This window comes from Paramormyrops kingsleyae, chromosome 25, assembly GCF_048594095.1.
Source record: "Paramormyrops kingsleyae isolate MSU_618 chromosome 25, PKINGS_0.4, whole genome shotgun sequence".
Classification (NCBI taxonomy): Eukaryota; Metazoa; Chordata; class Actinopteri; order Osteoglossiformes; family Mormyridae; genus Paramormyrops; species Paramormyrops kingsleyae.
The window spans coordinates 2,888,963-2,914,443 of NC_132821.1; the positions used below are offsets into that span (position 1 = coordinate 2,888,963).

Genomic DNA, 25,481 nt, shown 5'->3' on the forward strand with positions numbered 1-25,481 from the left:
GAATGAGCTTTTTGCGGGGGAGATATTGGAAAAGTTCATGAAGGAGTCAAGTTCCCTGAAGCAGTACTTCCATTAGAAGAGCCCACAGTTCTTACGCTCAAAGCATTTCAATTTTTCAGTTCAGCTGATCTTGAGAGTTGTGTGAAATGACCTGTCATCGCTGCGTGTTTGCTTAAGGAATATTTTCGAGCTTTCGATGAAAAACCTTCCCGGAGTACTTGCATTGGTGGTTCAGTGGTAGAATTCTCGCCTGCCACGCGGGAGGCCCGGGTTCGATTCCCGGCCAATGCACTAGTGGTGTTTTAAAACCTGTACGTACACTCAGCGCCGAACTCCAGCTAATTCAGCCTTATGTCTCGATATTTCCCATCAACTCCTGGCAAGCAGAGCCCTCGGGCTGGGTCGATTCACAGCTCCTCCGTAAAAACTACACAGAGGCATCTTGGCTTAACATGTCTGACCATCTTGTTGCCCATCCTTGTGTCTGTGCACTTTCTCACATTATCCAAGCATGGGTGCAAGCAACAATGCATGGCATTGTGAACCTGACATCATTTCAAGCCATCAGCAGTGGCTCCCTCGTTTGGCTCCTATAATGCTTGTCTGCCAGGACCATCAGCAGACTTGTTGGGACCGTAACATTTGCATCCGGCGTAGACACTCAAAGGCAGCGATGGTGCGAGTGCTTGCAGATTAGAGGCAAACAAAATGAAAGTGTCAGACATGATTATAAGAATACAGTTGTGCCACATTCTTCTGTGTCATGGTGAGCAAAAGACATGGAGGATGCATGCATTTCTCTTTGCTGACAATTCTGATGCAGCTTGACTGGCAGAGTATACGTTTTCATATAGAATTGGCTCAAAGAGCATAGAAGTTCCTGAAAATAAATCCAACCCGCATTTGCAAAGACATGCTGGCTTTTGGTGTTGTTTACCACTTTCTGATGGAATGAGCTTTTTGCGGGGGAGATATTGGAAAAGTTCATGAAGGAGTCAAGTTCCCTGAAGCAGTACTTCCATTAGAAGAGCCCACAGTTCTTGCGCTCAAAGCATTTCAATTTTTCAGTTCAGCTGATCTTGAGAGTTGTGTGAAATGACCTGTCATCGCTGCGTGTTTGCTTAAGGAATATTTTCGAGCTTTCGATGAAAAACCTTCCCGGAGTACTTGCATTGGTGGTTCAGTGGTAGAATTCTCGCCTGCCACGCGGGAGGCCCGGGTTCGATTCCCGGCCAATGCACTAGTGGTGTTTTAAAACCTGTACGTACACTCAGCGCCGAACTCCAGCTAATTCAGCCTTATGTCTCGATATTTCCCATCAACTCCTGGCAAGCAGAGCCCTCGGGCTGGGCCCCTCCGTAAAAACTACACAGAGGCATCTTGGCTTAACATGTCTGACCATCTTGTTGCCCATCCTTGTGTCTGTGCACTTTCTCACATTATCCAAGCATGGGTGCAAGCAACAATGCATGGCATTGTGAACCTGACATCATTTCAAGCCATCAGCAGTGGCTCCCTCGTTTGGCTCCTATAATGCTTGTCTGCCAGGACCATCAGCAGACTTGTTGGGACCGTAACATTTGCATCCGGCGTAGACACTCAAAGGCAGCGATGGTGCGAGTGCTTGCAGATTAGAGGCAAACAAAATGAAAGTGTCAGACATGATTATAAGAATACAGTTGTGCCACATTCTTCTGTGTCATGGTGAGCAAAAGACATGGAGGATGCATGCATTTCTCTTTGCTGACAATTCTGATGCAGCTTGACTGGCAGAGTATACGTTTTCATATAGAATTGGCTCAAAGAGCATAGAAGTTCCTGAAAATAAATCCAACCCGCATTTGCAAAGACATGCTGGCTTTTGGTGTTGTTTACCACTTTCTGATGGAATGAGCTTTTTGCGGGGGAGATATTGGAAAAGTTCATGAAGGAGTCAAGTTCCCTGAAGCAGTACTTCCATTAGAAGAGCCCACAGTTCTTGCGCTCAAAGCATTTCAATTTTTCAGTTCAGCTGATCTTGAGAGTTGTGTGAAATGACCTGTCATCGCTGCGTGTTTGCTTAAGGAATATTTTCGAGCTTTCGATGAAAAACCTTCCCGGAGTACTTGCATTGGTGGTTCAGTGGTAGAATTCTCGCCTGCCACGCGGGAGGCCCGGGTTCGATTCCCGGCCAATGCACTAGTGGTGTTTTAAAACCTGTACGTACACTCAGCGCCGAACTCCAGCTAATTCAGCCTTATGTCTCGATATTTCCCATCAACTCCTGGCAAGCAGAGCCCTCGGGCTGGGCCCCTCCGTAAAAACTACACAGAGGCATCTTGGCTTAACATGTCTGACCATCTTGTTGCCCATCCTTGTGTCTGTGCACTTTCTCACATTATCCAAGCATGGGTGCAAGCAACAATGCATGGCATTGTGAACCTGACATCATTTCAAGCCATCAGCAGTGGCTCCCTCATTTGGCTCCTATAATGCTTGTCTGCCAGGACCATCAGCAGACTTGTTGGGACCGTAGCATTTGCATCCGGCGTAGACACTCAAAGGCAGCGATGGTGCGAGTGCTTGCAGATTAGAGGCAAACAAAATGAAAGTGTCAGACATGATTATAAGAATACAGTTGTGCCACATTCTTCTGTGTCATGGTGAGCAAAAGACATGGAGGATGCATGCATTTCTCTTAGCTGACAATTCTGAAGCAGATTGACTGGCAGAGTATACGTTTTCATACAGAATTGGCTCAAAGAGCATAGAAGTTCCTGAAAATAAATCCAACCCGCATTTGCAAAGACATGCTGGCTTTTGGTGTTATTTACCACTTTCTGATGGAATGAGCTTTTTGCGGGGGAGATATTGGAAAAGTTCATGAAGGAGTCAAGTTCCCTGAAGCAGTACTTCCATTAGAAGAGCCCACAGTTCTTGCGCTCAATGCATTTCAATTTTTAAGTTCAGCTCTTGTTTCCCAGGCCCGGGTTCGATTCCCGGCCAATGCACTAGTGGTGTTTTAAAACCTGTACGTACACTCAGCACCGAACTCCAGCTAATTCAGCCTTATGTCTCGATATTTCCCATCAACTCCTGGCAAGCAGAGCCCTCGGGCTGGGTCGATTCGCAGCCCCTCCGTAAAAACTACACAGAGGCATCTTGGCTTAACATGTCTGACCATCTTGTTGCCCATCCTTGTGTCTGTGCACTTTCTCACATTATCCAAGCATGGGTGCAAGCAACAATGCATGGCATTGTGAACCTGACATCATTTCAAGCCATCAGCAGTGGCTCCCTCATTTGGCTCCTATAATGCTTGTCTGCCAGGACCATCAGCAGACTTGTTGGGACCGTAGCATTTGCATCCGGCGTAGACACTCAAAGGCAGCGATGGTGCGAGTGCTTGCAGATTAGAGGCAAACAAAATGAAAGTGTCAGACATGATTATAAGAATACAGTTGTGCCACATTCTTCTGTGTCATGGTGAGCAAAAGACATGGAGGATGCATGCATTTCTCTTAGCTGACAATTCTGATGCAGCTTGACTGGCAGAGTATGCGTTTTCATATAGAATTGGCTCAAAGAGCATAGAAGTTCCTGAAAATAAATCCAACCCGCATTTGCAAAGACATGCTGGCTTTTGGTGTTGTTTACCACTTTCTGATGGAATGAGCTTTTTGCGGGGGAGATATTGGAAAAGTTCATGAAGGAGTCAAGTTCCCTGAAGCAGTACTTCCATTAGAAGAGCCCACAGTTCTTGCGCTCAAAGCATTTCAATTTTTCAGTTCAGCTGATCTTGAGAGTTGTGTGAAATGACCTGTCATCGCTGCGTGTTTGCTTAAGGAATATTTTCGAGCTTTCGATGAAAAACCTTCCCGGAGTACTTGCATTGGTGGTTCAGTGGTAGAATTCTCGCCTGCCACGCGGGAGGCCCGGGTTCGATTCCCGGCCAATGCACTAGTGGTGTTTTAAAACCTGTACGTACACTCAGCACCGAACTCCAGCTAATTCAGCCTTATGTCTCGATATTTCCCATCAACTCCTGGCAAGCAGAGCCCTCGGGCTGGGTCGATTCGCAGCCCCTCCGTAAAAACTACACAGAGGCATCTTGGCTTAACATGTCTGACCATCTTGTTGCCCATCCTTGTGTCTGTGCACTTTCTCACATTATCCAAGCATGGGTGCAAGCAACAATGCATGGCATTGTGAACCTGACATCATTTCAAGCCATCAGCAGTGGCTCCATCATTTGGCTCCTATAATGCTTGTCTGCCAGGACCATCAGCAGACTTGTTGGGACCGTAGCATTTGCATCCGGCGTAGACACTCAAAGGCAGCGATGGTGCGAGTGCTTGCAGATTAGAGGCAAACAAAATGAAAGTGTCAGACATGATTATAAGAATACAGTTGTGCCACATTCTTCTGTGTCATGGTGAGCAAAAGACATGGAGGATGCATGCATTTCTCTTAGCTGACAATTCTGAAGCAGATTGACTGGCAGAGTATACGTTTTCATACAGAATTGGCTCAAAGAGCATAGAAGTTCCTGAAAATAAATCCAACCCGCATTTGCAAAGACATGCTGGCTTTTGGTGTTATTTACCACTTTCTGATGGAATGAGCTTTTTGCGGGGGAGATATTGGAAAAGTTCATGAAGGAGTCAAGTTCCCTGAAGCAGTACTTCCATTAGAAGAGCCCACAGTTCTTGCGCTCAAAGCATTTCAATTTTTCAGTTCAGCTGATCTTGAGAGTTGTGTGAAATGACCTGTCATCGCTGCGTGTTTGCTTAAGGAATATTTTCGAGCTTTCGATGAAAAACCTTCCCGGAGTACTTGCATTGGTGGTTCAGTGGTAGAATTCTCGCCTGCCACGCGGGAGGCCCGGGTTCGATTCCCGGCCAATGCACTAGTGGTGTTTTAAAACCTGTACGTACACTCAGCGCCGAACTCCAGCTAATTCAGCCTTATGTCTCGATATTTCCCATCAACTCCTGGCAAGCAGAGCCCTCGGGCTGGGTCGATTCACAGCCCCTCCGTAAAAACTACACAGAGGCATCTTGGCTTAACATGTCTGACCATCTTGTTGCCCATCCTTGTGTCTGTGCACTTTCTCACATTATCCAAGCATGGGTGCAAGCAACAATGCATGGCATTGTGAACCTGACATCATTTCAAGCCATCAGCAGTGGCTCCCTCATTTGGCTCCTATAATGCTTGTCTGCCAGGACCATCAGCAGACTTGTTGGGACCGTAGCATTTGCATCCGGCGTAGACACTCAAAGGCAGCGATGGTGCGAGTGCTTGCAGATTAGAGGCAAACAAAATGAAAGTGTCAGACATGATTATAAGAATACAGTTGTGCCACATTCTTCTGTGTCATGGTGAGCAAAAGACATGGAGGATGCATGCATTTCTCTTAGCTGACAATTCTGATGCAGCTTGACTGGCAGAGTATGCGTTTTCATATAGAATTGGCTCAAAGAGCATGGAAGTTCCTGAAAATAAATCCAACCCGCATTTGCAAAGACATGCTGGCTTTTGGTGTTGTTTACCACTTTCTGATGGAATGAGCTTTTTGCGGGGGAGATATTGGAAAAGTTCATGAAGGAGTCAAGTTCCCTGAAGCAGTACTTCCATTAGAAGAGCCCACAGTTCTTGCGCTCAAAGCATTTCAATTTTTCAGTTCAGCTGATCTTGAGAGTTGTGTGAAATGACCTGTCATCGCTGCGTGTTTGCTTAAGGAATATTTTCGAGCTTTCGATGAAAAACCTTCCCGGAGTACTTGCATTGGTGGTTCAGTGGTAGAATTCTCGCCTGCCACGCGGGAGGCCCGGGTTCGATTCCCGGCCAATGCACTAGTGGTGTTTTAAAACCTGTACGTACACTCAGCGCCGAACTCCAGCTAATTCAGCCTTATGTCTCGATATTTCCCATCAACTCCTGGCAAGCAGAGCCCTCGGGCTGGGTCGATTCGCAGCCCCTCCGTAAAAACTACACAGAGGCATCTTGGCTTAACATGTCTGACCATCTTGTTGCCCATCCTTGTGTCTGTGCACTTTCTCACATTATCCAAGCATGGGTGCAAGCAACAATGCATGGCATTGTGAACCTGACATCATTTCAAGCCATCAGCAGTGGCTCCCTCATTTGGCTCCTATAATGCTTGTCTGCCAGGACCATCAGCAGACTTGTTGGGACCGTAGCATTTGCATCCGGCGTAGACACTCAAAGGCAGCGATGGTGCGAGTGCTTGCAGATTAGAGGCAAACAAAATGAAAGTGTCAGACATGATTATAAGAATACAGTTGTGCCACATTCTTCTGTGTCATGGTGAGCAAAAGACATGGAGGATGCATGCATTTCTCTTAGCTGACAATTCTGATGCAGCTTGACTGGCAGAGTATACGTTTTCATATAGAATTGGCTCAAAGAGCATAGAAGTTCCTGAAAATAAATCCAACCCGCATTTGCAAAGACATGCTGGCTTTTGGTGTTATTTACCACTTTCTGATGGAATGAGCTTTTTGCGGGGGAGATATTGGAAAAGTTCATGAAGGAGTCAAGTTCCCTGAAGCAGTACTTCCATTAAAAGAGCCCACAGTTCTTACGCTCAAAGCATTTCAATTTTTCAGTTCAGCTGATCTTGAGAGTTGTGTGAAATGACCTGTCATCGCTGCGTGTTTGCTTAAGGAATATTTTCGAGCTTTCGATGAAAAACCTTCCCGGAGTACTTGCATTGGTGGTTCAGTGGTAGAATTCTCGCCTGCCACGCGGGAGGCCCGGGTTCGATTCCCGGCCAATGCACTAGTGGTGTTTTAAAACCTGTACGTACACTCAGCGCCGAACTCCAGCTAATTCAGCCTTATGTCTCGATATTTCCCATCAACTCCTGGCAAGCAGAGCCCTCGGGCTGGGTCGATTCACAGCTCCTCCGTAAAAACTACACAGAGGCATCTTGGCTTAACATGTCTGACCATCTTGTTGCCCATCCTTGTGTCTGTGCACTTTCTCACATTATCCAAGCATGGGTGCAAGCAACAATGCATGGCATTGTGAACCTGACATCATTTCAAGCCATCAGCAGTGGCTCCCTCATTTGGCTCCTATAATGCTTGTCTGCCAGGACCATCAGCAGACTTGTTGGGACCGTAACATTTGCATCCGGCGTAGACACTCAAAGGCAGCGATGGTGCGAGTGCTTGCAGATTAGAGGCAAACAAAATGAAAGTGTCAGACATGATTATAAGAATACAGTTGTGCCACATTCTTCTGTGTCATGGTGAGCAAAAGACATGGAGGATGCATGCATTTCTCTTTGCTGACAATTCTGATGCAGCTTGACTGGCAGAGTATACGTTTTCATATAGAATTGGCTCAAAGAGCATAGAAGTTCCTGAAAATAAATCCAACCCGCATTTGCAAAGACATGCTGGCTTTTGGTGTTGTTTACCACTTTCTGATGGAATGAGCTTTTTGCGGGGGAGATATTGGAAAAGTTCATGAAGGAGTCAAGTTCCCTGAAGCAGTACTTCCATTAGAAGAGCCCACAGTTCTTGCGCTCAAAGCATTTCAATTTTTCAGTTCAGCTGATCTTGAGAGTTGTGTGAAATGACCTGTCATCGCTGCGTGTTTGCTTAAGGAATATTTTCGAGCTTTCGATGAAAAACCTTCCCGGAGTACTTGCATTGGTGGTTCAGTGGTAGAATTCTCGCCTGCCACGCGGGAGGCCCGGGTTCGATTCCCGGCCAATGCACTAGTGGTGTTTTAAAACCTGTACGTACACTCAGCGCCGAACTCCAGCTAATTCAGCCTTATGTCTCGATATTTCCCATCAACTCCTGGCAAGCAGAGCCCTCGGGCTGGGCCCCTCCGTAAAAACTACACAGAGGCATCTTGGCTTAACATGTCTGACCATCTTGTTGCCCATCCTTGTGTCTGTGCACTTTCTCACATTATCCAAGCATGGGTGCAAGCAACAATGCATGGCATTGTGAACCTGACATCATTTCAAGCCATCAGCAGTGGCTCCCTCATTTGGCTCCTATAATGCTTGTCTGCCAGGACCATCAGCAGACTTGTTGGGACCGTAGCATTTGCATCCGGCGTAGACACTCAAAGGCAGCGATGGTGCGAGTGCTTGCAGATTAGAGGCAAACAAAATGAAAGTGTCAGACATGATTATAAGAATACAGTTGTGCCACATTCTTCTGTGTCATGGTGAGCAAAAGACATGGAGGATGCATGCATTTCTCTTAGCTGACAATTCTGAAGCAGATTGACTGGCAGAGTATACGTTTTCATACAGAATTGGCTCAAAGAGCATAGAAGTTCCTGAAAATAAATCCAACCCGCATTTGCAAAGACATGCTGGCTTTTGGTGTTATTTACCACTTTCTGATGGAATGAGCTTTTTGCGGGGGAGATATTGGAAAAGTTCATGAAGGAGTCAAGTTCCCTGAAGCAGTACTTCCATTAGAAGAGCCCACAGTTCTTGCGCTCAATGCATTTCAATTTTTAAGTTCAGCTCTTGTTTCCCAGGACCATCAGCAGACTTTAGAAGAGAACCCTCTCAGACTGTACTTCAAACAGCCCCTCGAACAGCCCTTCGTTGCCGGATACGTAATACTGATACTGTATCCTAGATTCTATTAATCACAAACTTTCCAGTTTTGACGCCCGACTGGCACTGGTATAAATCCTACACAAGGTATTTCAAGCACTGCGGGAATCTCTGGAGTACAGTCAACAGCAGGTTGAATCGCTTGCATCAGAAAACAAGATTCTCAGAGACTCCGTAAAATTCCTCACGGAAGATATGGCGAGACTCTCTACAGAAAATAAGCGCATGAAAGAGTCCCTGTATGGATGGATATCCCGAACATTTTTCAAAAGGAATTGCAAATTGCATTTGCAATTGCATTTTCCATATGTGGACGCATAAAGTGTGACATAATTCAAATGCAGTTGCAAATTTTGCATTACCGTTTGCTTTTTTGCTTTCGCGAACAAACACTGACTGCCAAATTTCAAATGAAAAAGCAAAGTCCATTTGCAGTTGCATTCCCCATGTCTTACAAGTCATGAGCCTGTCATATTTAAATAGCAAAATCAATTACCACGTCTGCTTTTTCACTTTCTCTGCGTCGCATATGTAGCCTGCCAAAACTCAAACGCAATCTCAATTCATTTTGCATTTGAATTTCCGACGCATTACACGGAAACCTGTCAATCAGCGTCAGTGGTAGGTTCATACTTTTATTTATTTTTTTTTATTGATGACAGAAGGAACTAGGGCTGAACGATTTGGGGAAAATATCGAATTGCGATTTTTCTGACAGACATTGCGATTACGATTTGATTCGCGATATAATTTTTTATGTCAAGCTTCAGTTGAATATTCAGTGTGTAGTAAATTTAAAACATATGATGCAGCATTACCACATGAGATACCATCAAAATATTAACTGGTCTATATTCTAATGCAAGGATGAAAATTTAAAGATGTGGTGTGTTAAGTTAAATAATGTAATAACGAACAAATGCAGCAAAAAGAAAAATAGCAATCTTGCAGGTAACGCTGATTACCCCCTTAATAACACTAGAAACGCCTTTCCCACGCCAGTGAACAAGCAAGAACTACTTCGGTGTATGCAGCCGTTTTGTTTCCGCTAATGTGTTATTAGTGTTAATAACAGCAGCGAATCTAACACTCAGAAAGCTGCCATGTTCATAACAGAGTGGCTGTTCTGTCCTGAAACTGTAAAGCTGGAAAATTCTCAAACGTAGTATGCATTTTATAAAATGTCGAATACATAGACGTAGTTTATTGGTTGTCATGTTGTTCTACGTTTCCGCTTTTTAACAACTGTATAAGGTTATGTTTTATACAAATCAATTCAGGGGAAACAAAAAATGTATGTGTTCAGGGTTCCAAACTCTCACGGGTTTGGGTAACACACTTTCAGACTCTCACGCAAGAAATCTTATGGCAAATCTAAATTATTCCATTATGAATTTAGACTTAGCTACATCAAAAATGTTAGGGCAGTTTGCAAACCCTACAGACTATTTACATGGCAATAAAACTCTTACATACACGTAAATGTATGTGCAGACTCGTCTCAAACAGAAAGCCTCACTCCAGGCAGCTGACCAAAGATTCGACTGAAGCGGCTTATCATTCCTTTGCCTTGTTGCTCTGACAAATATAAAACGGAGAAAACATTATATGCGTCACTTTTTTATAAAAGATTTTTTAAATAAGACCATGCCCATACATATGACATAATCACGACTGTATTATGGATTTTACGGCACTTCTGGGGGTCTCATGGTGCGTTCATTTTTCTCTCGGAACTCGGAAATTCCGAGTTGAGTGACATCACATCCGACAATCTCCCGTTCGAGCTACCCACATCTCGGAACAAACATGGCTGCCTCCATGAACACGTTGCTTTATATTTTAGCAGATTTGGAGTTTTCCAAATGGAGAAAATGGAGATTTTTCCGAGAGACAAACAAGAAACACGAACTAGTCAAACCACATTAAAAGCTTCATAAAATATTTTAGTACATTCATAGTGTCACGTCCGGGCAAGCGAGCTGGCGGTTTAGCAGGCAAGGGGAGCCGTGATTTAGGACAGACGGAGTTTATTCCTCAAACAGGCGAGTAACGGAGGCGGTACATCGAACATGACAATACATCACAATGACAAATCTGGGGAAAACTGACTGAGACTAGGACTAAATACACGAGACTAGGCAAACGTAACAGGCAACAGGTGACGACAATCAGGATTCCGACAGGAGGTAATGAGGGGGCGTGGCACACACGAGGAGCGTTCGGAGCTGAATGTGACATAACCCCCCTCAAAGGCGCGCACACCGAGCGCGCCCGAGGGGAGGCGACGGACGGGACGAGGAACAGGACCTGGAAAACAAAAGCAAGACATCAACAAGGAAGAGGAAACAAGATCGAGACACAGAACAGGCAGAGGGGCAAGACCCACGACAAAACCCCACACAAGACCGGAAACGCGGACAGACAGACAGAGAAGGGAGACACGGAGGAAGCACCCACAGGCGACATGAAGGGGCCAGGAGTGCACGGAGGAGGAACACAGCAACGAGGAGGAGAAACAGGCGGGACGAAGAAAGGAGGAGCAGACAAGGGGGACCAGACTGGAACGGAAGGGGGAAAAAAGGGAGCCCGAGGGAGCCCAGGCAGGCGACGGGCAGCGGCCGGAGGCGCCACAGGGGAGAGGGAGGAGGGGACCACACAGGGACCGAGGGAACGGGACGAGGGAGAGACGGAGGGGACACGGAGGGAACAGGAGGGAACACCAACGAAGGCAGGCACGAGGGGAAAGCCGCGGCAGGTGACGGTGTAGTCGGAGCCGACGAAGGCACCATCCGACGCCCCGCCGAAGCAGGGGGTCCCGGAGGCGACCGACATGGAGTCGGAGGCGGGACCGAGGCCGGGGGACGAGGCCGCGGAGGGGGACCCGCAGGCGCGCCCCGAGCCCCAGCCACAGCGAGTGAGGGCAAGCTAGGGGGCAGGGTGGGCGGGACCCAAGCCTGACGCCTGTGTCCCCGTCTCTTCCGGGATACTGACAGGTCCTGGGGGGTGTCGGCCTTGCCAGGGCAAGGGCGAGGGAGTCTCGAAGGAGGTCCCCGAGGGGTCCCACTCAAGCTCCTCCTCCGCAGAGGAGAAATGAACGGGGGTCCTACTGTCCGGGACCTCCTCGGGGACTTGGTCCAGTGCTGGGAGGACAGGAGAGCCGGGCTAGACGGGAGAGCCGGGCTGGACGGGAGAGTCAGAAGAGCCGGGCTGGACAGGAGAGCCGGGCTGGACGGGCTGGACAGGAGAGCCGGGCTGGACGGGCAAAGCGGCGACCTCAGGCGGTGCCGCGGGCGTAGCGAACGTGCGGCCATCAGGGGGTGCTGCAGGAGGAGTGGCGGCAGCAGGCCGCAGACGGAGCAGCTGCCTCAGGGTTTCTTCCACCCGGGCTAGCTGTTGGAGTGGGGAATCAGGGGCTGCCGTGGCAAACTCCCTGCGGAGTTGCTCCAGGAGTGGAGCTGCCTCCAGGGAGTCTTTTATGGCGGGTTCGCCAACCACCGGCCAGTACCGTTCCTGCAGGAGGTGAAACCTGCTGACATCCTCCCGACAGGGCTGTGGCTCAGGAACCCTGTGGGATGCTGCAGCAGGCACCTTGGCTGTGTGGCCAGCAGGGGGCGCCTCGGTGGGCGCCGCCGTCATGCGGCCAGCAGGGGGCGCCTCGGTAGGCACCTCGGGCGTTGCCGCAGGCAGAGCGGCGGCAGCTGCAGGGACCGCAGGCAGGACAGGCGTTGCCGCGGGCAAAGCAGCGGCAGCAGCAGCAGGCGGTGCCGCGGGCAGTGCGGCGGCAACAGCAGCAGGCGCGGCTTGCAGGTCCGGAGTATGCGGGTCCGGATCAGGTACGCCTGAGACTTCCCCTTTAAGAGCTTTAGGGACCCGGGGAATTGCGTCTCTTACGGCGCTGATCCCTTTTCCGGGTAAGCGCCCTGGCCAGTAAGCATACCGTAAATCTCCAAAGGAGGCGGCTTCTTACTGGCGCTGAGCAGACGGGCAGCAGCGGTTTCCTCCCTGGCGGGGAGATTTAGTTTTAAACCAGAAGCTTTGGAGAAAAAAGTTATAAATTCGATAGCAACTGGAATTTGTGATTTATCTTTAAGAAACAAAGTGGTGTCATCTGCTAGCTGACTGGTAAGTATATGTTTATTGGCAACAGTAATACCCTGAAGATCACTGCTTGAAAGGAGGGAGGAAAGAAGTTATAAGAAATAAGTAAGGTGAGACAGGGCAACCCTGACGGACTCCTCTTGCCAGCTGAAATCTAGGAGAGGTCCCCCACTTAAGATTGATAGAGAGGTTTGCGTTATTATAGAGGGTTCTTATAAATTTGCCGAATGGGTCACCAAATCCAAGCTTTTTGAGAGATAAAAAGATAAATTCATGATTGAGAGAGTCAAATGCTTTGTAAAAATCTAGAAAGAGAATCAAACTATCATCATTAACTAATTCAAAATAATCTAATAAATCTAGAACAAGACGAAAATTGTTAGCTATGTGTCTTTTTTGCATGAATCCTGATGGAGTCTCGTCAATAACAGAGTTTAAAACACTTTTAAGTCTTTTAGCTAGAATCCAAGCAAATATTTTATAGTCATTATTGAGCAGACAGATAGGTTGCCAATTGTCTATCAAAGTAATGTCTTTTTTGGGTTTAGGTATTAGAGTTAATAGTTCTTGTGATAAGCTTGGGGGCAAATTTCCTAGTTGAATACTCTCTGAAAGCATCTCAAATAAGAATTGGGCCAATTCAGCAGAAAAGCATTTGTAAAATTCAGCCGTTAGGCCATCCGTGCCAGGAGACTTGTTATTTTTAAGACCTTCAATACCTTCAATTATATCAGTGATACTTATATTTTTGTCACAGGCAAACTGTTCAATCTCTAGAAATTGAATTAACATTCTTTAAAGATAGAAAAAAAGAGAAGCAGATTCTTCACAATAATTAGATTTATAAAGTTCTGAATAGAAGTTACTAGAAAAAGAGGCAATTTCATTATAATCATCTGTCAGTGTACCATTAACTTGCAAAGAGTCAATAGTAAGATTTCTAGAATTATGTTTTCCAACCTAAAAAAATAGGCAGAACTTGTTCCCCATGTTCTAACCATTTCTTTCTAGAGTGAATATAAGAGCCTTCAGCTTTGTACTTCTAAATACTGTCTAATTTGGATTGAATATCTGCAAGATTCTGTTAGGTGATTCTGAATTTTTTGCTTAAGTGTTATGATCTCTGAAATTACCTTTTCCTCTTCGTACCTTCTTTGTTTTGCCAAATTGCTGCTAAAGTGTCTAGCACACAATCCTATTTCATATTTTAGTAAATCCCAGTTAAAACTGTATTTTTTGTCAGATGAAGCTTTGGTCCAGTAGTAATGAATCAAAAAGGAAATTCTTTTTTTCAATTCATCATGTTTAAGCAGAGAGGAATTCATTTTCCAATAAGAAGCTCTGAAACTAATATTTGAATGTCCTGTGGATAAAGGAGTGGAGAGGAGAATAGTGTGGTGGTCAGTTAAAGGTGAGGGAAGGATACTAACTGAAACATTAAAGTTTTTAATTTAGTGTGGTACAAGCCAATAATCTAAACGAGAAAGTCTTGATTGATTTTTGTTACTCCATGTGTAGGATTTGACATTTGGAAACTTCTCCCTCCAAATATCAATTAAGTCAAACTTCTCCATGAACATTTTTAATTTTGGGTTAGGGGAAGTAGACTGTCTGGGAGGAAACCTATCAATATCGTTGTTAGGAGCAATATTAAAATCACCACCAATGCAAATTAGAACATCTGGAATTGTATTGGACAATAATAAAATATTTTCTCCTATTTCTTCAAACAATAAATCATTTTCTCGGGAGGTATTATATCCATAAATATTGATCACTAGTATAAAAGTATTATTATCACAAATTAACAACAGAAAATGCCCCTTAGGATAAGTATAGTTCTGTAGGACCGAGCCAGCAAAACGGTTTTTCATTATCATTACTCCAGCAGAATGCTCAGAACCATGAGCCATCCAGACCTTATTGCCCCATTGGTTTTTCCAAAAAGTAGTGTCGTTAAGAACGGAGTGAGACTCCTGAAAAAAACAAAAATCAGTTTTAAACGATTTAGCATACAGAAACAGTGCTTTGCACTTTACATTATCACGTAGCCCCCTGGCATTGAGAGAAACAATTAAAATAGACATTGAGAAAAGGAAAAAGAAAAAAAAAACTGAACAAAGATAATACAACAAATTTCGTAGAACCTACTAAATATGAAGGTGGATCAATAGCTGACTAAGAAAGTTAAATGAAGCCAATCTTTGGCATAGCTGCATTTAGTTATTAAATTCTTTCTGAAACAAAATAGGAAGTTTCATCCACTTATAACAAACAAATTTATCATATTAAGGTGGAAATATTTCAGTACCATCAACAAAAGCACGGGCTCCCACGAAGTGAGTTTTCTTCCCCTTCTTCCGTGCCTTTTCAACAGCGGGCCAAAGTAGCCTTCTTCTTTCCCGATCAGGTGTGTTATATGTCAAACGCAAAACTCATAGCAAAACATTGGATTCTAAAATAAAAACAAACTGGACGACAAACAAAACGGTTCTTGTGGCACAGTTGGTAGGTATGTTACAATCTCCCGCTTCCCGCTGCGCCGCTCTTCCGTGCAGGTGTGATCACGTCATCACGAGTTTTGTGGATGCAGGGAATAGCATAGCCGCGGAAAAAGTTGAAGGGTGGATTTATCTTTAAAGTTCCAGGAGCACACGCTTATAGATGACATTTTTCGTCACAACCTCGATTTCGAATTTTTGTTTTTGACCGGTCAGAAGTGTTTCGTTTTCCCGTTGCAAAATTACCGATAAATTACTTCTCAAAGGCATCGCTTCAAAATCACTAGAGGTAAATAGATTTTTAATAAAATCCTATAGATTTGATATATAATTTATTCAACCATGTCTGTGTGAAATTTCGTGACAATTCTTAGTTGCGAAGTCAATGGTTTTGCTTGCAAACGAAAGCATTCCCAACTGAGCGGTCACGGTAATGAGGTGCCCCAGAGGTCATGTGACTGCTATACTGCAACCTGATTCGTCAAGCGCGTTTGTTTACATTGTAGATGACCAAGTTTTGTTTGTTATGAGAGATCTTTCACTGATATTTATGTGCATTACTGCAGGGCTGTTTTCACTAAAACAGCTTATAAAACAAATTGATTGATTTTTTTGAATTTATTTAAATTATTTACATAATTTATTCAATTTATTTAAATTTCTCAACTTAAGATCACAGCCTTTGTTTAAAATACATTAAGAACAAAAGGAAAAAATGACCACTGATTTCCGCCACTATAATTGCAATAACTTCCTTATTTCTCAAGATATTTCAATGATTTTGGTGTCATTCTGTTTGTTATCTAGTTCTCTATCAAATTCAGTTAGTCAGTTTCTGTTATATGGGGGGTTTGGATTTTTTTGTAACATACCTACAGTTGGTGCTTAAATGGAAGGAGGTAGTGCGAGGAAAGTTTGGCCCAGCTGTTACAAGCACGGACAAAAAAAGCTTAGGAGGCTATTGCAAGCTCCGTAAATGCTGCGTCACCTCGGACAAGGCGTTCAGCAGAGGGATGTGAAAAAAGGTGGTATAATGTTTTATCGACCTCGCGAAAGGAAATCACAGTTTATAAAGCAAGCATGCAAGCTACAGGTTTGTGTCATTACTTATATTGTTCTTATGACCCTCGCTATAATGGATGATGATGATAATAATAATTATTATTATTATTACTATATTTTTTCCAGTTGCCAAAAACGTAGCATCATTATCACCTTCAGTTCAACTGTAAGTGCATTTTTAGGTGACGTAGGAGATTGTATCCGGTTAGGTTGATAACAAAAAGAATGCCCTCATGATCGAGCCTGTACCTTTTTATCAATTCATTATTGTCGTACGTCTGCAGGACGTCCTTTCTTTGACAGAAAGTGCGCGGTCTCCGTCTGGGTGCACATAGTGCAGCTGCCGGCATTCAACTCCAGTCCTCTCCAGCTCTCTTAAATAATTTAGGAGCTGAGACCAAGTTTTAACACTTAAGAATGTTTATGCATGCTTCTTATTCTTAAGTCTGGGAGTAGGAGCAAAATCATGTCACTCTTAGAATTGTGACGCAATTAAGAGTGAAATTGTCACGCCCCGCTCCGTCCGTTCCTGATGTGTGCCACGCCCACCTCGTTACCTCGTGTTCAGTCCTGATCGTGATCACCTGTGTCCTTTTACGTCTAGCTTGTCTTTTATATTTAGTCCTCGTCTGAGTCAGTCTTCCCCAGATCTGTCATTGTGTTGTTGTAGTGTCACGTTGGATGTCCGTGCCTGTCCGTCCCTCCCTTAATAAACCCCCTTTACCGGACTTCCTGGCTTCGTTCGCCTGCTTCCTTGCTCGCCTCCAGTCTGACGCTGACAGAAATTTTACTGTGAGAAGTTTTATGCAAACCGGCCCAGGTAAACTATGTTTGACTGGATTACATAAGGAGTGACAAGTATTACACTCCAGCACAGTAGGTGGCGATAATGCAGCAATTGACCGGTAAAATTATTATTATTGCCATGCCTAGCCTTGAAAGTTGGACATCATTAGGGCTGAAGCAGACGGATGTCAAGGAGTTTGAATCAGTGAGTTTTTTTAATCGTCTATAGTCCTTGTCATTTTTTGTGTTAATATGTCTGTCATTTATGATGTAGCATACAATAATTATTATGGACAGCGTGCTGGAAAATATAAAAAATTTTCATTTTATATGCCTTTTGCAGAGTGATAGCATTGAACTCAAAAGGGACAGTGTCATTAGAAGTCTATGTCTCTACCTCATTGAAGACAGCTACACACTCATCAAGCAGTACTTGGTCAGTAGTACCATATGTTAGTATGAGATTTTAAGATTTAACTTGTAAATTTGTAGTATTTGTTTTGTGTGTTGTGTTTTCTTGTTTGCACCATGATTGTGTTAGTTTTTTCCACTATTAGGATGTCAATGGTGAGGAAGCTAAGAGGGAGATCTCTCAGACCACAGTGGGGATTTATGTGATTCGCAGTGAAGGTGCTGGTGAAGAGGATAAACCAGAGGATGTCGGAGTGGTGACTGAGGGTGAGAAACACTTTGATGGTAGGAGCAGTAAGCTAGGTTCACTGGCATCCCACATAGCAAGTGATTCTGGGCCAGATCCGCCTGCATCTCCTTAAATTCGGGCACCGGTGACATCCGGGCAGGTTAGTCTGCACCAGAATCTGTCCAGAGTTCTAAAATGATACTGTTGGTCTGTATACGCTCCGAGAATCCGACGCGCATTCGCCTAACTGTGTACGTATGATGCAGTCACTTGGCAGATGCGCAAAGAATCTGAGGCGCACGTTCGTGCTACGTTTTGCGCACCTTTATTCAAATCAGTCGCGAGATCAGTCCAAGAATTTTCCACAGGCACTGACTGAAGAGAAGAGAAACCGACAAATAAGAAAACCTAAGAACAAAGGGAAGAAGAGACGTGGAACAACTGATAAAGGTTAGTAATTTTCTTTCTTCCATGTTTTTGTTGCATTTTTGGCGAGAGTTTATGAACGATCAATGATTGAATAATTTTAGAGATAACGGTTATGTCGTATGCTAGCCTCTTTCTGTTTCACTCAAAACACGGTGGACCTTTTCGTCATTAAAACCTCAAAGAAAAATTTTAATGAGTAAGGGATAAACCACAATGAAGTGTGGTTAACAAACAAAAATAGTAATAGAATAAACTATTCATGGTTATTTTTTCTGAAGAAAATAACCTCACTTAGCATTTAATAATGTTCCAATGTGCTTTTAAAAATATAGTCCCTATAAGAATAGAATGTCTGGTCAGACTGTTCACTGGAAGCGGCAAGACCCATAACCGTTATGTAGGCCAGCATATGTCAGGTCGCTGTTCTCAGGGTATGCCACGTACTTTTCATCTGCAGCAATTCAACACATTTATGGCAAAATTTCCAGTTTTAGAGTAATTTATTTGCCAAAAAGCTACCTGGTCAGTATAGCCACTCGAACACGGTAAAGTGTCTGTATTTTTACTTGCGTTTTTTTAGTGTGGCGTTTATAAACAGCGCTGTTACAAAGACATGCATTATTTAATCTCCCTGAGTCAAAATAATTTAGATCAATGAAATAAGTAAAAACTTTAGAACTTTGCTCATATTGACCTCTTTTGTATTATTATTCTCCACATTTACACTCTTTGTCCGTAAACAGCAACGTGGGAATGGGGTATTTATAGTTTATTGGCTCTACATTTTGGGACCAGAGTTTAACTTCTGACACTGAAAATGAAAAAGTAGATGAAGAGGCAACTCTTTGTAATCAAATTAGCAGTTGGGCATTAAATTTTGGAGTATCCCTTGTAGCCCTTACAGCTCTCCTAAGCCTGTTAAGAGTGTATCACCCAGATTTGCCAAAAGATGCTCGCACTCTTTTAAAGACAAAAACTCAGTATCAAACTGAAGAAAAATCTGGTGGATTGTACTATTACTTTGGCATTCTAAATTCTTTACAAAACACATTATCTAGGATTTCACATGGAGTTGCTAATTTGTGTAGTATATTAAAGCTTCAAATAAACATAGATGTCCTACCATTATTTAAAAGTTCTACCATGCAACTATGGCCAATTTTTGGACTCTTGGTCAGTCATCCCATGAAAGAACCAGTTGTCCTTGGGCTGTTTTGTGGCACAAAAAAACCTGACTCCCCTGTTGAGTTCATGAAGGATTTTGTTAAAGAACTGGAAGAACTAGAGAGAGGTTTTGACATTGAAGGAAAAAGATTCTATCTCAAATTAGACACTGTGATTTGTGACACACCTGCCAGGGCATTCATTAAGAACATAAAGGCACATAATGACTATCATGGGTGTGACAAATGTGAGCAGCCAGGACATCGTGTAGATGGAAGGATGACATACCCCTTGAACACTTTTAGACTTAGAACAGATGAGTCGTTTAAAGAGAGGCATGATGAGGAACACCATCATGTGGGTCCACATCCTTTTGAAGAATGTGCAGTTAGCATGATATCCCAGTTCCCTTTGGAATATATGCATCTTGTTTGTGTGGGGGTTGTCTGGAAGTTGTTGTTAATGTGGATGAGGGAACCTCTAATTTTCAGATTGCCTTCTAAAATTGTCGATAGAATTTCTGATCGTCTTGTGGAAATGCGTCCATATATACCTGTGGAATTTGCTAGACGAGCTAGGTCGCTCAGGGAAGTTGACCGTTGGAAGGCAAGAGAATTCAGGGAATTTCTCCTTTACATTGGTTCTGTTGTTCTGATGTCTTTTCTTTACAGCAACATGTACAATAACTTCATGCTTCTATTTGCCAGCATCTCTATACTAATCAGTCCAAGTTTGTCATTAACTCATGCATCATACACACAAACATTGCTTTGTAGTTTTGTCAGTCATTTTGGAGACATTTATGGCCAGCATGAAATTGTTTACAATGTGCATGCCTTAGTACATCTCCCACAAGATGTCATATTGCATGGTTGTCTAGATAAAATATCATCCTTCCTTTATGAGAACTACCTGCACAAACTTAAAAAATTTGTTAGAAAAGCAAGCTGTCCACTCCAGCAGATTCTCAGAAGAGTGTCTGAGCAGCAGAACACCCAACACTATTCAGTGCTGAAACGAACTCTTAAAAAACCACACTTTATTGGCCCGCTTTTAAGTGTTCTAGGAGTGAATGGACAGTACCAGGAAATGTATGAAGACAAGTGGACTGTTAAAGTTTCAACAGGAGATAATATTTTCAACATTGGAAATGAAATTTGTGTTGTTTTTAACATAGTTTCTTGTTCAGATGACGTGTATGTTTTGTCTTTGAACAGAGGAGTGCTTTCTTTGATTATCCTTTTATCTCTGAATTTTTGAGCATTTATTTTGTGTTTCACTTGTCGGAAGAGCTGAAGTATGCCAAGTGTTCTAACATTATGCAGAAATTTGTTGCCTTGCCTCACAAAGATGGTTTTGTGGTTATACTATTACTGCATAACTAGCATAGATTTCTCTGTCTCTATTCCTATCTCTTGCTCTGTACCACACAGACGCATGATTGTATATAAGGTTTGTCTCTGTTGGGAAAAGTTGGTTTGTTTTTAAATTTATATATTTGAACATGAATCCATTGTCAAGTTGTTAAATGAACCTGTTCTTAAATACTGTTTATGTATTTGTCCATTGTTAAATGAACTTTTATCAATATAGTACTGTCAAAAACTGCAAGTGTTTCTTGTGTGTTGTATGCTTACTAATTAAAAATTTCAAAAGCATATTAATGTGAGAAGATTAACTCATTCTCAGAAACTAAAAGCCATGAAAGTTAAGGCAATTGTAAAATCTAGCTACTGCAAAATGTCATCAGCAAGCATTATATAAACACTATAAAGCATAACAATTTCTTAGTACAAATAAATTCCTGTTAATTTAGTAATAAATATTAGTAACAGTCTTATACCTGTTTCATTCATAATGAACATTATTATTCATGTTTTGCCAGATTTATTACCACTGAAATAATATTTGCATTAGGGGTGCACCGATCGATCGGCGCACCGATCGATCGGCCTCGATCACGTTAATTTGAGGGGATCAGAAATCGACCATATTCCCATGAGATCCATCGATCTTAGTTATATGCTTTTAACTCTTTGGGGTCGAGTATGTCGTCGACGACATCGCGTACTTTTCGCGTACTTTTCGCGTCTATTTCAGTTTATAAATATCTCGCTGAAATCTTAATGTATAATCATGAAAAAAACGCTGGCTAAATCCGTAATCTGTCTTCTTTTCAAAACGTCCATTGTCGGAAGTATTAAAGTTTTTTTAATTAGGTTAAATCGGCAAAAAAGTAAACCATGTCATCTTACTTTGTTTTACCTGCATCGGGGGCGTGTAGTACCGCTCTCACCCGAAGATCGCTATTCACATTCTAAATAGCCGCATTAGCGCGTATTCAAATCGCATTCGCATGGTAATTTGATTAACAGCGCAACGGTGAAACGCGATCCAGATACATCCCCTTCAGCGCCATAAAAGGGGGTTGGGGACGTGGCCAGGTGACAATGGCTCATTCATACACATGAAAGTTGCTACATATTCAATGAAAGGAGCCAGAAATAGTTACATGAGTTAGGTTTTTCTTATTTATTTATCCAAATTAATGTTGCATCTACACCATTTAGTCATCTTCATGTAGCCAAGACTTTGGTGATCAGATATCTGGGATCAAAACAAACTGCCAGCATTGCTTACTATGTACTTTTATAATGTTTCTGCAAGTGTTCCAAACTGCATTTTGCAATGTCTATACTTTGATGTCAAATTTCAAACTTAACAAAAATCTGACATATTTACAATATATATTAAAATAAAGATGAGTGTAATGGCAAAACAAATATATAAGAAATAATTTATTTGCCATGAATTAAGTGTGATGAAATGTGTGATCATGCCCCAGTCAGTGAAAGTGTGTTTCCTACCCCTAGGCCCCAGAGGGTTAAATCAGCCTTTTCTCCCATTCCCGAGAGAGGTGCAGTGCAGGCTGCCTCCCTCCCTATTTTTTGGACAAGTGTGTCATAACAGCTATATATATATATTTTTTTTACAAAATTAGAGAAATTAAAGTCTGGAAGAAAAAATATGATTTTGTAGTTCAAACAGCAATGCTCATTTATATGTTCATTTATATTTGAGGACACTACCTCATGTTTTGTGAGTATTCATATCAATTTACTCAATAAAAATGGAAACATTGAAGTAACTGTCTTTTAGTTATGAAAGAAACAAGATCGGCAAAAAAAAATCGAGATCGGCAGGTAAGGTTGCCTAAGGATCGGTGATCGTTGATCGGCCAGAAAACTGCAATCGGTGCACCCCTAATTTGCATGCTTTTGCCTTTACATATAACTCATTAGTGTTAGATGTGACTGCAATACCAACCCTAAACTGTTACCTTTACTGTCTATATCATAGTGTTGCTTTTTTTATTCCAGTATGTTTCATGTTGTGAAATTCTTGGCAACGCAATCTGTGGCAGTTGTACCTTCAGAATGGTACAGTGCTTTAGAGTACACTGTAAAAAAACATTTTTTTTTTTACTAAAATTTACCATTAAGATAAATGGCATTTTACCATTTTTTTTCATTTTACTAGAATATACCTGTAAAATACAGTAAATCTATTTTTTTAAATTTATGTCTCTTAAAATTACGATTAAAATGCGTAATTTTACATTTTTAGAATCTACTGTTTTTTTACATGGCTGTGCTGTTTTTAAATTATCTTGAATGTAAAATTATTATGCATTGCTGTTAAAAAGACAACACAGTACAGCCTTTTCCAACTACATGCATATGCCTATAAAAATACAGTTGTATGGTATTAAAAACATGCATTTGCTGAATATCCAAAGTAACTTACATAAATCACATATCTAATAAATCTAATCTAAAAAAACTGAATAAAATTAGTTTGAAGCAGAAATGTCACTTACACTGCAGTGTAATAAGATAGATTAAATGTTCACTTAGTTATTATGTACCATTTCTTCACAGAAAAAAAACTAGTGACAAAAACACTAAAGTACTGACTTGCTTATGTTACAATATTTTATATCTACCTGAACTATAAAGAAATATCAATATTTAAAAAATTTGTCAAACTGTAATGACTACTGGATCAGTGGATATAATTTCACTTTTTATTAAATAACTATACACAAACTACATGACAAATTTACATTATAAAATGTATTTATTTGAACATTTGAACAAAAAATGCATCAACATACTGTAATGTTAAACAGATTACTGTAATAACTCATTTAACCCCTTGGGACCGGCGATCCCGCCGGCGGGATCTGACAGAAATTTCGCAAAACCGTTTAAATAACTCCGCGAGTATTTGTCATATACACATTTTAAAAATACTCTCAGAAACCTTGGACGGTCTACTTTTCAAATATATATAGGTAGAAACTAAATATATTTTTACAGCTTCGTGATACGAATTGAAAGAACAAGAGTGACTGACTTAAGCGTCTGCGTCTCGAAGCGGCTCTGATCACCCACCCACTTGCAAATCGCGCTATTCGCATGATAATAACATGATAATCCGACAGTTAGTATTGGGTAAAGAAATATGTGAATACGCCCATTGTGACCGAAATAAACAAGAGCACATGTCTGGGTAGTGTTTACACTGATCGGCTACAATATAGCACACGGATACGTCTCTGCCGCTGAAGCTTTGCGCCAGTGTTGCCACTTTCAGCAGCGAAGCTCATACCTGTGTTCATAGCTCAGTGGGCTAAGCCTGTGTGCCTGTAATCACGTGGTCGCCGATTCAAACGCAGCGTATTTAGAACGTGAATAGCGATCTTCCGCTGAGAGCGGTCCTAAACGCTCCCGACGCAAGTAAAACAAAGAAAGGTGACACGATTGGCTTTTTTGCCTATTTAACCTAATTTAAAAAACTTTAATACTTCTGACAATGGACGTTTTGAAAAGAAGACAGATAACGGATTTAGTCAGTGTTTTTTTCATGATTCTACATAATGATTTCAGCGAGATATAAACTGAAATACTCGAGAAAGATACGCGGTCGATGATGCCCTCGTCCCCAGAGCGTCAATAATTGTCACTGCATCATATTTATCGCTTTCTATATTTATATAGTCACAGTTTTTCATTTTTCATTCCATCTATCAATAAACTGTGAAAGGGATTTTATTGTTGCTACTTTTCTTGCGTTTCAAACTGCCTTTCCAAAGTGATGGGTGTGGGGTGCAGTCAGGGGCGGATTAAGGTGCACAGAGGCCCCTAGGCTACAGTAGTAGCCTAGGGGCTACTACTGTACCCGCCCCCCTCCGCGCCAATGGGGGCCCCCTTGCAGGCTGGCACACGTGGGGCCCCTAGGCTTAAGCCATATCTAGCCTGTGCGTTAATCCGCCCCTGGGTGCAGTGACATTCCAGACTGATGGGCCATTGACAGTATGCAAACTACTACAGGTGTGAGGACACCTATCTCATCAATATTCATTGTGAAGACCACTGACTTTGAGAAAAAGAGTGTCACTCCAAAGTTCTAACACTTTAGTAATCAAACCATATAAAATTTCTGAATGTCACTTTCACCTATGTGTAGCCAACCCCTGTGTCTATAAGCTTCAGAGCTCAAAAGTCTTACCTAGAAATGTCTATAATGTGATTTTTTACAATTTCTCAGCATGTCTGAAAATAGGTTTTTGAAAAGTATATGTTTAAAGTTGATTTTAACAAAAAATAGAATAATAACATTCTAAGAGGTCTCAGATTATTGGTGCTGAGTTTGTGCTGAATAAAAGCAAATGTATCACTTTGGGATAAATGTTTTTTAGATAGGTGAAATATTTTAAAATGTCAAGGCATGTCAGACTACCTCGAAAGTGGAAAAAAGGCCTCAGGCCCCAGGGGGTTAAGAGAAACACAAAATTATGGTGTAGCATCTTCCTCAAATGTCTTAGTAAAGAGCTGGCTTCAAATGTGCAAAATAAAATAAAACAATAAAGCAGTCACTCCATCCAGTCATATTCTGACATTTTGGATATAAGAGACAGGACCCTGGGGTTCACTGCAATCCTTTTTCTTTTTTCTTGCTTCTCCACTTTGGACCCATTGTCAGGGTTGATTTTGAAGATGCACCTATTGGCAGGACAGTGCATTAAAAATAATGATAATTTATTTAGAGGAAGTCAGAACACAATTTTGCAGACAAACTTTCTGATCATTTTTAAAGTATAATTTTAAACACAAGACTGGAACATATTGTA

General features: G+C 42.3%; 1 long non-coding RNA gene and 8 other non-coding genes across 9 annotated transcripts; all 9 read left to right on the forward strand.

Annotated features, from left to right (window-relative positions):
• Positions 1-220: 220 nt before the first annotated feature.
• On the forward strand, positions 221-291 carry trnag-gcc (transfer RNA glycine (anticodon GCC)). The gene has a single exon. It is a non-coding gene; the product is annotated as a tRNA-Gly (tRNA).
• Positions 292-1,169: 878 nt separating this feature from the next.
• On the forward strand, positions 1,170-1,240 carry trnag-gcc (transfer RNA glycine (anticodon GCC)). Its single transcript has one exon. It is a non-coding gene; the product is annotated as a tRNA-Gly (tRNA).
• An 867-nt stretch (positions 1,241-2,107) lies between these two features.
• Positions 2,108-2,178, forward strand: trnag-gcc (transfer RNA glycine (anticodon GCC)). The gene has a single exon. It is a non-coding gene; the product is annotated as a tRNA-Gly (tRNA).
• Positions 2,179-3,868: 1,690 nt separating this feature from the next.
• Positions 3,869-3,939, forward strand: trnag-gcc (transfer RNA glycine (anticodon GCC)). The gene has a single exon. It is a non-coding gene; the product is annotated as a tRNA-Gly (tRNA).
• An 878-nt stretch (positions 3,940-4,817) lies between these two features.
• Positions 4,818-4,888, forward strand: trnag-gcc (transfer RNA glycine (anticodon GCC)). The gene has a single exon. It is a non-coding gene; the product is annotated as a tRNA-Gly (tRNA).
• Positions 4,889-5,766: 878 nt separating this feature from the next.
• On the forward strand, positions 5,767-5,837 carry trnag-gcc (transfer RNA glycine (anticodon GCC)). Its single transcript has one exon. It is a non-coding gene; the product is annotated as a tRNA-Gly (tRNA).
• An 878-nt stretch (positions 5,838-6,715) lies between these two features.
• Positions 6,716-6,786, forward strand: trnag-gcc (transfer RNA glycine (anticodon GCC)). The gene has a single exon. It is a non-coding gene; the product is annotated as a tRNA-Gly (tRNA).
• Positions 6,787-7,664: 878 nt separating this feature from the next.
• Positions 7,665-7,735, forward strand: trnag-gcc (transfer RNA glycine (anticodon GCC)). The gene has a single exon. It is a non-coding gene; the product is annotated as a tRNA-Gly (tRNA).
• An 8,337-nt stretch (positions 7,736-16,072) lies between these two features.
• Positions 16,073-17,733, forward strand: LOC140582953 (uncharacterized). Its single transcript, XR_011985757.1, has 3 exons — positions 16,073-17,257; positions 17,396-17,488; positions 17,610-17,733. It is a non-coding gene; the product is annotated as an uncharacterized lncRNA (long non-coding RNA).
• Positions 17,734-25,481: the final 7,748 nt, after the last annotated feature.